Source organism: Falco cherrug, chromosome 5 (assembly GCF_023634085.1).
Source record: "Falco cherrug isolate bFalChe1 chromosome 5, bFalChe1.pri, whole genome shotgun sequence".
In the NCBI taxonomy this organism is placed as follows: Eukaryota; Metazoa; Chordata; class Aves; order Falconiformes; family Falconidae; genus Falco; species Falco cherrug.
Window position 1 is genome coordinate 19,574,701 of NC_073701.1, and position 12,154 is coordinate 19,586,854.

The window sequence follows — 12,154 nt, forward strand, 5'->3', positions numbered from 1 at the left end:
TTGACTAAATTTATTACTTGGCCATGGTTTAAATGATCTCAAAAGTCAATTCACAGATTATGTGTCCAGTGCAATTAGTTCTATTTTCAGAGGCCTTTGCTTTTGAAAGAGCTAGTGGTAGTAATATCAATAAATACCAGTTGTTCAGAGTGAAATGTAAAGAGAATGGTGTTACAATGTCTTAATCACTAACTATTAACTTCTACAATTTATTTTTATTTGTGATGAAAATGGCCACTTCTTGCTTCCATCTGCATCCTAAGTCCACAGCATTATTGTGGAAGTGTTAATTCCATGCTAAAAAGATGCAATGACAGCAGCTTACTCTCCTATATTCTTGAATTTTACTATTAAGATTCTATTTTTAAGTCAACTCATTCCCAAGTAAAAGGTAACTATAGCCTTTTAATGAAAATTCATGGCATTAATTACAGCTACACAAACAGGGACAAGATTGATAGATTTTTTTCCCTAAAGGACTTGCTGAGCGAACTTAAGTCCTACAAAAGTCCACAGAGTAAAACAGATGCTAATTTTTATCTGAGCTGAAGCACTAGTGGTTGGGAGGAAACTGAAGATTTTATCAGCTTCTAAATGCCTCAATTTGAAAAAGAGCTTTATTGCCCTAAGATGTTGAATTTAACAGATATCATCATGAACTAGGAAAGAGATTGCACAGTGTTAATTTTTTATTTCCTCTAGAAGTTGGTGTTGCTCATTAAATTTCTGTAGTGAACCAAATCAGTCTCTGAAACAAAGTATGAAGGTATTTCTATCAAGAATAGTTGACTAAATTTTCACTTAAATGACCTGAGTCGTAAGATAAAACTTTGCTGGCATTGTCATAAAATAAATCCCTTTTTTAGAAGTATATACCTCAATATATGGGATGTGAGCATTTTAGATTTAAGGAACAGGTATATTCCACTCCAATTGCTTTGGGCACTTTTGCAGAGGAACTTTTTGCCTTTACCTGTGCTGTTGGCTGGTTTCTTTTGTTATTTTCTCCAATACAGGATCCATCATGTTCAGAACTATATTCCTGATAGCATAGACCTCTTTAGCTCCCATCATTACTATTTATGTTTGCAAAGGAATATGTATTCTGTGGCGTTGTAGATATTATTTCAGAACCCTGGCTGGCTGGGATGCTACTTGTCCTATTCTTTTCTGGTTTCCAGAGCTTAGTGTGGCCCACATGAGTGCATTTCTTTGCCTTAGTTAATTGTTCATGAGATTAATAATTAGCACTTTCTATATCCTCTGAGTGTCTCTTCCAGTCTAACTTTTCTTGCCTTTCCCCTTGGTATTCAGGGTATAAACAGCCTCTGGGGTATCTTTCTGTTCTCCAGACTGTGTGCTGAAGAATTATATTATAATTCTGAATTTCAGCTTATTCTGCCCCACTCCCCCCCTTAATTTCTCCTTTGTCTAGCTCATCTACTTCTCATATGATTGTTTTATTTTTATTAAAAGCTATATATATTATTTATATTAACATTTTGTTGCCTAGCACTTTTCATTTTTTTTCTTCCTTTGTCTAATGTAAGCTATGGATGTAATAATTTTAACAGTTATTTTCATTCCTCCTATCCCCTGTAAATGATACACACCACCGTACTGACATACAGGACTCTGCAATCCTTTCCACTGTTTATCATTCACTTAGGCTTTTATTTTTGTTTTGGTAGTTTTGCTACTTTTATGTATTTTCCAAAACTAAGGAGTGTCACTGCAGTGATTAGTTACTCAGTGGCTAAAGGCACTTTTAAGCGGTAGCAACATTATTTCCTACCTGCTCTCCCCCATCTCAGCCTTTCTACTACTTGTACTGGTTCATGTACTTCTGAAAGCTGTAGCCATCAGATACAAACATTCGTAGAATTATCGTTTGCCCTGTATTTAATACAGCTTGACTCTTATTAATTAGTTATGTTATTCTTGTTGCTGATATTTCATCTAAGAATCTACTTTGTTAATCTGTAGCAAGTCTGTTATTAACTATATTCTTAGTTCGGTGAGAAAACCTTACTCAGTGATTCAGTTCAATTGAAAAAAATGGAAGGCTTGGAAGAGTACCTCTTTAAAGTTCAAATGCACAGAGGTAATAAAAAGAAGAACTCCACATTCACAACCATCTGAGCAGCTCTGTAGTATAGGGTAGCATAGCTTTCTTGATTGTCTGAGCAGGGTTGGCTGGTTGTTGAGATAGCGGATAATGAAGAAAACAGAGGTTCAGTGCAGGATCAGGGACCTATATAAAAAAGGGATAGGCTTGTGTGTATTTATGAATTCATTAAATGCCTTCCATATGTCTGTATTTGTTTGATCTTGTGAGCCTCAATGGCAGTAGCAGTGAAGATATGGACTTCAGGATGTGCTGGCAGCCAGAGCATTGGTCCAGGATCCTTGAGCTTGTCTTTCCCTTTTCATTACAAAGGGGCTGAGCATGACACATGGCAACCATGTGCTGAAACTGGTGAGCCTGTGTGGAGTGGTTCATCACTCAGAGTGAGAGAATCTCATTCTGCGGAAGCAGTGAGGATAGATCCAGACTGCTCTCCTAGTGGAAGGAAGGAGGCAAAGGAGAGCAGGGAGCCTTGTACCATGGCAGATGAACTGCATGCATGCTGTGAATTGACGTGTGCTTTACAGTCTGCTTTGTCACCTACCTGGAAGCTTTTTCTGGCCAGAGCGTTCACAGTGTGAAGATATCCCTATCTTTCACGCCCTTTGTAGCCTACAATAATACTGTCAGCTGAAATTTTCAAGTGAAGGTGGTGGGTAACTAGGCTTTTTTGGCTCCATTTTCCCCACTTTAGGGTTGACCTCAGGGAGAACACATTTTCCTCCTTTCCGAGTATTTTGACCTTGTCTTCTCCATTTTCCAAAGGTTTCATTCTGTGGAAATACTCTTCTGGGACTTGCAGGAGTCACTTACGAGTGTTATTGCAATTGGGCCAAATGTATACATGTATGTATATATGTATTAACTTATTCATGATCTCAGTATCTGTCTCTGAAACTTATTTTAAGCACAGACGTTTGCTTTCTTTGCTGACCCTGTTGCTTACAGAAGTTCCCACTATATTAACTCTAGGGGCATTTCTAGTACTAAGTAAAGGAGCTACTTGAATTATGTTAGTGAGAGGGAACTTCAACTCATCAATAAGGTGTTTCATCCCTGGCAGTGTGCATGCCCTTATGTTAGGGTTTCCTTTATTTGTGTTGAAAAAGCACAAAAATTTTACCTTGGGATTGCGAAAGTGGTATCTTGCTGCCCAACTTGTGGAGCTGTTAATTAATGGTTAGGGAAGATAGTAGGGTGAATATATTTCTTCAGAATTTCTCTGCTCATTTTGTTTTTCATGGTGTGTGACCACCTCCTTTCAAGGGCAATCAGACTTGGCTGTCTTCCTGGCTCACAGCTGCTTTTATCTCTAAGTTTTCTTTGAAAGAGAGAAGAGCAGCTTGAACACTGAACTTGGACATTGCTGCTGTGCTGGAGAGGGTGGACTTGGGTGTGGGAGGAGTGCAGTACACTCTGGGCAGTGCTGGGGCTGTCAGTAATCAGTGCAGGGCTCCGGCTCTTGGACGGGCAGCTCTAGCTCATCTGTCAGGTGCAGCGTGGAGCAAGGGTGAGTGTGGATGGTAATCAATACCCATGGCTTGCCAATGAGTGGCTGTGTGCTGATGATGTGGAGGTAGACAGGGAGGGAGGGATCAGTTGTGGTAGTGGGATGGGATGAGGGCACTGGGTCCCTTCTGCCTTGCCATCAGAAGTGACTTTCACATCCTTGTCATGGCATAGACTCAGAGCAATCATTCCCTCTTCAATTATGACTAAGTCTCATTTGTGAAAATTGCTGTTCTGTGCTTCACTAGAAAACTGGTAATTTTTTTTTTTCCTTTGGGGTGTAACGGTTCTATTTGTGTATGGCTTCAGTTGTGTAATTGTATTCAAAGGTCCAGCCAGTTTGGCCACTTCTGTTTTCTTTTGATTCATTGGGTGGCAGCAACTAATTGCAGCAGAATCCAGTTCCAGGTGGCACTGGTTTATATTTTTCAAGCACCATATTTGTGCTGAGCTAGAGCATAGCAGAATGGCTGCCGTCAGCCTCTAGAATGGCGTGGCGGCCGAGAAGTTGGAAGGACAGGAAAGCAGGGGCCATATCAGTACTGGGGAACCAAAGGATTGGAAAGGTTGGGTGCTGTGTAGGTCTGGGCAGGCTGAGCAATGGCCATGTTAAGAGGCGGGAGGTGAGACTGGCTAAGAACATGGGGAAGGGGCCTTCATAATAGAGCTGAAGGAGGAATCTCGTACCTGGAGAAAAGGTCCTGTGCCCAAGCGGGATTTCATTTGCCACTGCCTCTTCCCCTCCCTCACTGAGTTCCTCTTCTGTGCTGTGAATTACCACACTGACACCACTGGCTGGCATCCTCTTGATAGGAAGCCTCCACTGCACGAGGATTTCTTCTGCTTTTGGCTCCTGCCCCTTTCATTGCCTTACAACTTAGAGCCATGACCTTTTTGGTTGCCCTCAGGTCTGGAGACAATGTCAGTGGAGCCTGACTGGCCCTACTGTTGACTGAGAACTACCTTCCTCTGGCCTGTGACACTTGGGACAAAAAGGGGAGTTCAGAGGGAGCAGAGTTGCTGCTGTGACCTACCCAAGTGTCTCAAATGTGTCAGTGTCCCACTCACAAGCTGGACTTCCCTGTTCTCAACTTTCTCCTTGTGTTTCTGTTGAGAATGACACTGCTAAAAAAAAACAAACAACGGGAGAGAACTTGCTGTTATTCCTTCTACCCTCATAGAAGTCCTTCTCCTATTCCTTTTAGTCCTTCGGTACTAGGATGTGTCAGGTTATGTAGTATAAGATGTCCTGTCTATGTGGAGGGATGTTGCTGAGACTAAACTCTTTCTAGGCTGTCCTTTCTAAGAAGAGAAAGGAATGAGAGCACTGGTTAAAAGCAGTTGAGCAGAGGAAGAAAGATTGCAGCAAACTCAGGGTGTGGAAATCAAATCTCCTAGAAAGCAATGTTCAGATGAAGAGTTGTGTGTAGGTGGGCGGGAGAAGGCTGTCTTAATACTATTTGTTGCATATCGAGGAAAGGTAAGTATAGTAGGAATGTTCTGGGGCTGCAACAATACACTTTAATGCATTAAAAGTAAAAGCATTACATAAGAACAGTAAAAGCATTAACTAGAAAGTGGGGAAAAAGCACACAGGGTTAAAGAGTGTCTATGTAAGTGACACACACAGATGCAATAAAAGGTTAAACAGATTATGGTACGGGGTGGTAATGAGAGATATTAGAAAAATATTCATGCTTTATCTTGTGCTTGTGCACTTGGGCTTTATTGGACTTGCTTTGTATTTAACTTCACCCGGTATGTGGTGCATGTGGCTTTGTTAATCGGTTTTGCTTTGAAAAGTTGATCAGGCCAAATGGCGTCTCTGAGGACTCACATGGATTTGAGTATCAGTTGAAGCTGCTAGTGATAGAAAAAACACATTGCCTAAAGGAAATAGCTTTATCAACAGATTGAAAGATCACCACTGTAATTTTTATGTCTATGTCCTTGCCTGCTTAACAGCCACAGTTAGTTAAGTAGTTAACAGTATTCATTTATGAGCAGTGCTTATTAGGTTTGAGAGTGATACACAGTGGAAAACAATGAGACAGGTACACAATTTCTTCAGCTCTTGTCTCCAGCTTATCTTTGTCAGTTCAAAACGTCAGACTTTTTTGAAGAGATATTTCAGAGAAAGATTCTGAGGCATAGAATGGTACCCAGCATGTAAAATAACTTTGCAATCTGTGCCAGCTCATTTGATGATATTTTGATTTCAGTTATGTTATGCAAACTTTGAGGGGGGAAAAAAAAAGATTCTATAGGAAATGGAAAACACAAGAAAAGCTACTGTCACAGTGATTTGTGCTAGTTCTCTAGTTCTTTAATTCTCTACCCCACAAACTCAATAATCTTATTTTTGTCAATGAATATGCATTGGATGTAGATATCTGGATTTAAAAAAAAGTTCAGACTGGTTTTGATTAGAACTGCACTTCATATTATTAGAATGTGATGGATGTGTTTGGATGAGGAGGAAGTTCACAGTTATGTTTAGATTTCTTCTCTGAGCAATTTATAACCTTAGCATTACCCACATACCCAATCTCCAGTCCCTTTCAGGATATATGAATAAATAAATAAATATAGTGTAATACACGAGCAGTAAAATTTATGACCATTGATTGATCTTGCTGAAATCTCTTGCTTGTGTTTCTGAATGGAAGGTACAGAAAAGAATTTCTTAAAACAGGCGTGGTTTTGAGTCTTTCCACAGACACATGGTAGCAGTAGGCTAAATTCTGCAGTCATTACTCAGTCAAGCTTATTACTTAATGATGATGATTAAATGAAGAAACTGAGATTTCCACCTCTATAATGAAACTAGTACTGTGTAGAAGACCTGTCCAAAGCTTATCATCTTCTTTGAGTCCTGAGATTCAGACAAATAGTGTTAAATTCTTGTGCTGGTGTGCATTTTGGTATCAAAAGATGCACACCTGTGGTGTCCCCTTTACCTTAGCTGCTCAATATTTTCACTTATGTCTCTGAGATTTTTTTCCAGGCTGCTGATTAGGTGCCTCTGGAGTTTCATCATGCTATCCTTAATTTTTTACTACTTTACCTCTAAGGCCAACAAACAGAATATTACTAAATTATGCTTCTTAACTTATTCTTTCCCTTTTCCCAGACCATGTAATAACATGTATGCTGATTCCAAACTCTTGATGTTCTTGCCTTTCAGCATTCATCAAAAAGAATTTTGACAAAAAGAATTTGTCAAAAAGATAAAAAATAATATTGATATTAGTTCTGGAAATACTATTATAAGTAATAAACAGTTGGATTAATCAGTTGAAGCTAAGTAGAAACTAGGAATGCAGACACACATACAGACTGACAATGAGATCGTCTGTATGCCAAGGCTTGTTGCTGCTGTCTTGCTGCAGAACTTTCATAAAGTATCAGTTTTGCTCCTATTGGTAATCTATGTGATCTGAAACACCACTGTTTTGGTGTTTTGAAGTTGACTCAGAAATTATTTCCTGGTTTACTAGTGTTTCTTAATTCAGGCAGATTTTTTACTGCCTCACTCGATAGTGATCATAACATAAATGTTACTTTTCAGAAAAATCACATCAGAAATGAGATGTGCCCTCTAGTTTGCTAAATATGTTATGAAATAGCTGCCTGACTATGTGGTGGAATATTTTTGAAGGAGAATACAGATTTGATACAGTTCTCTGAAAGTCTGTGACTTTTGGGCAGGTTTTTTTTTTAACACCGTTTTGTCTTAAGGTTTTGGTTTTTACTAGTGTTGGAAAATTCTTCTTCTGTCCCATGCTGCCTTGTGTGGTCGACAGCTCCGTGTTGTTTCTGCATAGCTGCTTGGGTTGTACATTCAAGTCAGCCTCTCCATGTGACTGAGAGTCTGTTTATTGTTTGGAGCTATGTCTGTCTACAGCCTCGATAAACATTCAGGTATCTTTTCCTCTGGTTAGTTATGCTGACTGCTGTACTGTTTTCAAAACAATGGTTAGTTATTCACGCATTATTTTTTTTTTTAATTATCTTTTCCTTCTCCTCCTTCAAACTTTCCCAAGACAAGAGGGGGGGGGGGGGGGGGGGGGAGGGAAGGAATAAAAGCCAGACTGAAAAGTAGCAATGCCTAAAAAAGAAGGAGGCTTGCCTGTGATAGGACTGCCAGTCTAAGCGGCAATTCCTAGAGTTCCAGCCTGTAACCTCCAGCAGGATGGAGGAAGGCATTTGCAGCCCAGGTTCTCCTGAGTTGTACTCTGGAATGAAAGGAAACATCCCTTCTGATGAGAGTGATCTTGCTGGAAAAACTGTTGGGAAATAGTGTAGCACAAACTGCAGTTACTGTGATCTGTGAGGCAGTATCTTTGCTGAGGATTCTAGAGTGCAAAAATGTGGTGAAATTAGGGAAGTACAAGATCATGACAGCTGGGCCCCTGCATTTAGTTCAGCATCCCGTAAGGGACAGGAAAAATTAGTAAAATTATTGTGTCTGCTGTAATGAGACCTGAACATATGTATACCCTTCCAGGGACAGTGATTTCTCTCTTGATTTTATGGAGTCAGTTTTGTAGCACACTGTTCTGGAAAGAACTGCCTTAACTATCCTCCAGATTACTCTTGAACTGGGCAATGGCTAGTTGTGTGGGTAGTTTCCTTTCATATATTAAAGCTGATCCAGGTGATGGTGATGGAAATCATGCTGCAGAGTCATTCATCTCCAGTGCCAATTGTTTAATGTCAAAAACTGTGGCAAGAGTTGGGTTTTTAATTACTTTTGTTCACAGCTGTGAGTGGTGATTCACAGAAGTTATATTGCTAAGGTGTGGAATGAAGAGAACGAATATTAGGATGAAGCAGACTTCTCCTGCAATCATTCAATTCCATATATCATGGTCTAGTAGCTTTACGCTACATTAGGCTCAATCAGTGTGTTCATGCTTACAGAGCTTGTATTGATGAGTCAGTGCTGTGCTTCATTCGCTTGGATTTGAACTGGGAAAACACTGAGTAATGAGAAAAACACAAGCATTTTCTCTTCCAGAAATAAATTGTAGCACTATGCTAGGTTTCTTTACTGTTTACATTCTGTGGGTTCATATAACAATGCTTTTATTAGGTCTTTTTCAAACATGCCGATACCTGGTCTGGCTTTGTCCTCAGTGTGTAAGCTGCAGGTTAGCAGGTGTGGAGTGCATGCACAGGGTCTTGGGAAAGCCCTACTGTAATATAAGGAAAAAACCTGTAAGAAAAATTAGTGGTAACATTTGCTTTTTCATTTGGGAGAAGATTTCCTAAAAAAAAATAAAAAATTAAAAAAATAACAGCAAGTAACTATGGTCTCAAGAATAATCTCATAGAAAGTGCCTTGCTCAGTAAGTCTTCCTCAAGAAGGAAGGATATCAGGGATAACCTTAGAAAACCAAAGGAGAAGCTGGGAAAGTACCGATGACTTGTGCTGTGGCTCCCCCCGACCACAGGCTCTGCTAACCCTGCTGCGCACAGTTAATGCCGCCTCCTGCGGTTGGGAGCAGCACCGATGCCGCCTCCTGGAAATCTGCAAGATGTTCATTTAACAAAAACAAAGGGGAAGTCCTGCATGCAGAATGGGGAGACAGCCCGATTGTTTAAGTGCTGGTCCTACTGAGTTGCGCTGGGTCTGAAAATCTTTGTTACAGTGGAAGTAGCAACTTCTGATCTCCAGTCCTGTTTAATATCTTTATCAGTGCACCCTCAGCAGTTTGCAGATGACACCAAGTTGGAAGTTGAGGGGCAGGCAGGCTCTGCAGAGGGGTCTGGACAGGCTGGATCCATGGGCTGAGGCCAGCTGTATGAGGCTCAGCAAGGAGAAGTGCCGGGTCCTGCACTGGGGTCACAACAACCCCACACTGCTACAGGCTTGGGGAAGAGCGGCTGGGAAGCTGCCTGGTAGAATGGGACTTGGGGGTGCTGGTCAACAGCCGGCCGAGCATGAGCCAGCAGTGTGCCCAGGTGGCCAGGAAGGCCACCAGCATCCTGGCTTGTATCTGAAGTCATGTGGCCAGCAGGACTAAGGGAGTGGTTGTCCCCCTGTACTGGGCACTGGTGAGGCAGCATCTCACTTACTGTGTTCAGTTTGGGGCCCCTCACTTCAAGAAAGATATTGAGGTGCTGGAGCGTGTGTCTTTGAGCCTTTCCAAAGGGACTGCTTAATGAATAAGGACTGATTCTGTTTGAATAAGGTGATCTGTTTCTGTTGACAGTGTAAATAATAAGCAGGTTCTGGTTTTAATCATATTTTAATCTTATTGAGTAGCATTTAATTCCAAAACGACTCCAACTATTTCAATTCACACATGTAATGATCTATTTAATACAATTCTAAATATTTTAATACATTCCAATATTTTAATTCCTTTTGAAAAACAAACCAAAACCCCCCACTACATAGATGGTGCACTAATCAAAACTTGGGACTAAAGAAATTAAATTCAATCAGTTTCTATCACCTTTGGTGTCACCAGTTGTTCTGCAGCAGATCTTGGGCTACCTGTGCAGTAATCATTTATACTAAGGATATTGTAAAATTACCTATAAGAAGCAGTTTCAGTGTCTCTAATGCAGGATCAAAAAGAGTCTTTTAAGGTGGAGATAAAATGTTATTAAAGTAGAGGCAGGCCTAAGTTTCTTAATTTGAATAATTAAACTTATTTTGTATTTATAAAAGCATTTCTAGCAAATAATGGCATGATTGTTCCTCAAATCAGTCCTATTGTTAAGATTAAAATGCATATGAATGTGTTCTTTTTGTTCAGATGTTTTAGCAGTCAAGGGGAAGATCTGTTGCATAATGAACAGCAGTTTTATCTAATGTCTTATCACCATTGTCTCATTCTTTAGCGATCTTCTGATGTCATGACTTTCAACTTTTGATGGCATATGAGTCCTAGCTTGAGAATTTTTTTAACATTTTGATATGAAGATAGGTTTTAGAGAAACACTTCTTTAACTGAATCTAATTAAGGATATATAGTTTACATAGCAATTGAAGCTGGAAACCAATTTGTCTAAAGTTTTCAGAAAAACTGATCAATAAAGAATCCACATTTTTGGCAACTTTGTTCCTAAATTGAAGCTTAGATTAAGTGGTGGTTTTCAGGTCTGAGTCTGTTTATTGAATCCCACACAAAACACAGCTCCAGAAAAATATATTTTTCAGTGTAGGATTTTTTTTCTGAGTGTGGAAAAATAGAGATAACAATAAGATGACTGAAATAGAAGTTGCCACGTCACATAGAAAGATTCTATTTCATGTTACTTCAACCATTATTTTTATATTCTGTATAGAGTGAGGAGAAGTGTTACACCTAACCACAGCTTTCTGCTAGTTGCATTGCAAAGGCAATGTAGAGCAGTCCTTTTTCTATATTATAATGAAGCTAGACAACAAAATTACTTAACCTTGTAACTCTGAACAAGAAGAGTCTGCCATACCTGTCAAACTATATTTGTAAGTGAGCTAATTGACTCAAACCCAGACTAGTTCTAGAAAGCGAAGATGGCAGCTACTGAAGATACTCAGTAATGTGTTACAGGAAATGGATTTTGTTCATAGTATCAATGTATTAACTTCCAAATGGTTTTAGAAAGCCATTCAGTAAATTCCAGATTTGCTAATAACTGTTGGAAGTGAATGGAAGCTTTGCCAACCTAGTGTTTAAAGCTCTCACCAAGAATCTTATTTATTAGAAAAATATTTACATTTTCTTAATAGAAATTGAAACTATTAATTCAAAATTTAATGTTCAATAAAGTACACTTTATATTCCATGAATATTGTGTGCTTTCTTAGTTTTAGCCCAAGCTTTTAAAAGTGAAATCTATTTCTTACCTCAGCTCTATTCATCATGAAAAAATATGATTTCTGTCTTTTATAAAGCTGTCATAGTTCCTAAGAAATATTAGACCCTAGGGCCCACTACAACATTTAAAACATTCTTCATGTTCATACCACTTTTTTTTTTTTTTAAAACATTCATTTTACTTGTTTGATGACTTTTATTCTTTCCCTTCTGATTTAGGGAAATTCAGTATTATGTCCCTATTCTACTCCTTTTAAGGAAAACTCTAAAAAGCAGCGATATAGTATTTTTATTCTTAAAGGGAATATAGCCATGTTTATCACATTGTCTACATTCTTGTTCTCTTGCATATTCTCTGAAAGATGAATTGAAAAACAACCAAAGCTATGTAGGACTAGATTCTCCAAAAATCTTTATGATCCTAAAGATGCAGGTAAATACATATTGGGATTTAAAAAAAATGGATAGAGGCATTGATTTTGTTATATAACTAGGCTTCACCAGGTAGTCTTTGTACACTGAAATGTCTGAAGTTATGCTGTTTGGAGTTCTGATAAATTAATATTTAAATGTTCTCTTCCCCCCTCTTCTCCCCCTCTCTCCTTTTTTTTTTTTTTTTTTTTTTAATCCACTCCTTTACAAGCTCAGTCTCTCAGGATTGTGCTTGCATCCAGGCTTACCATGAATAGATCCTTCT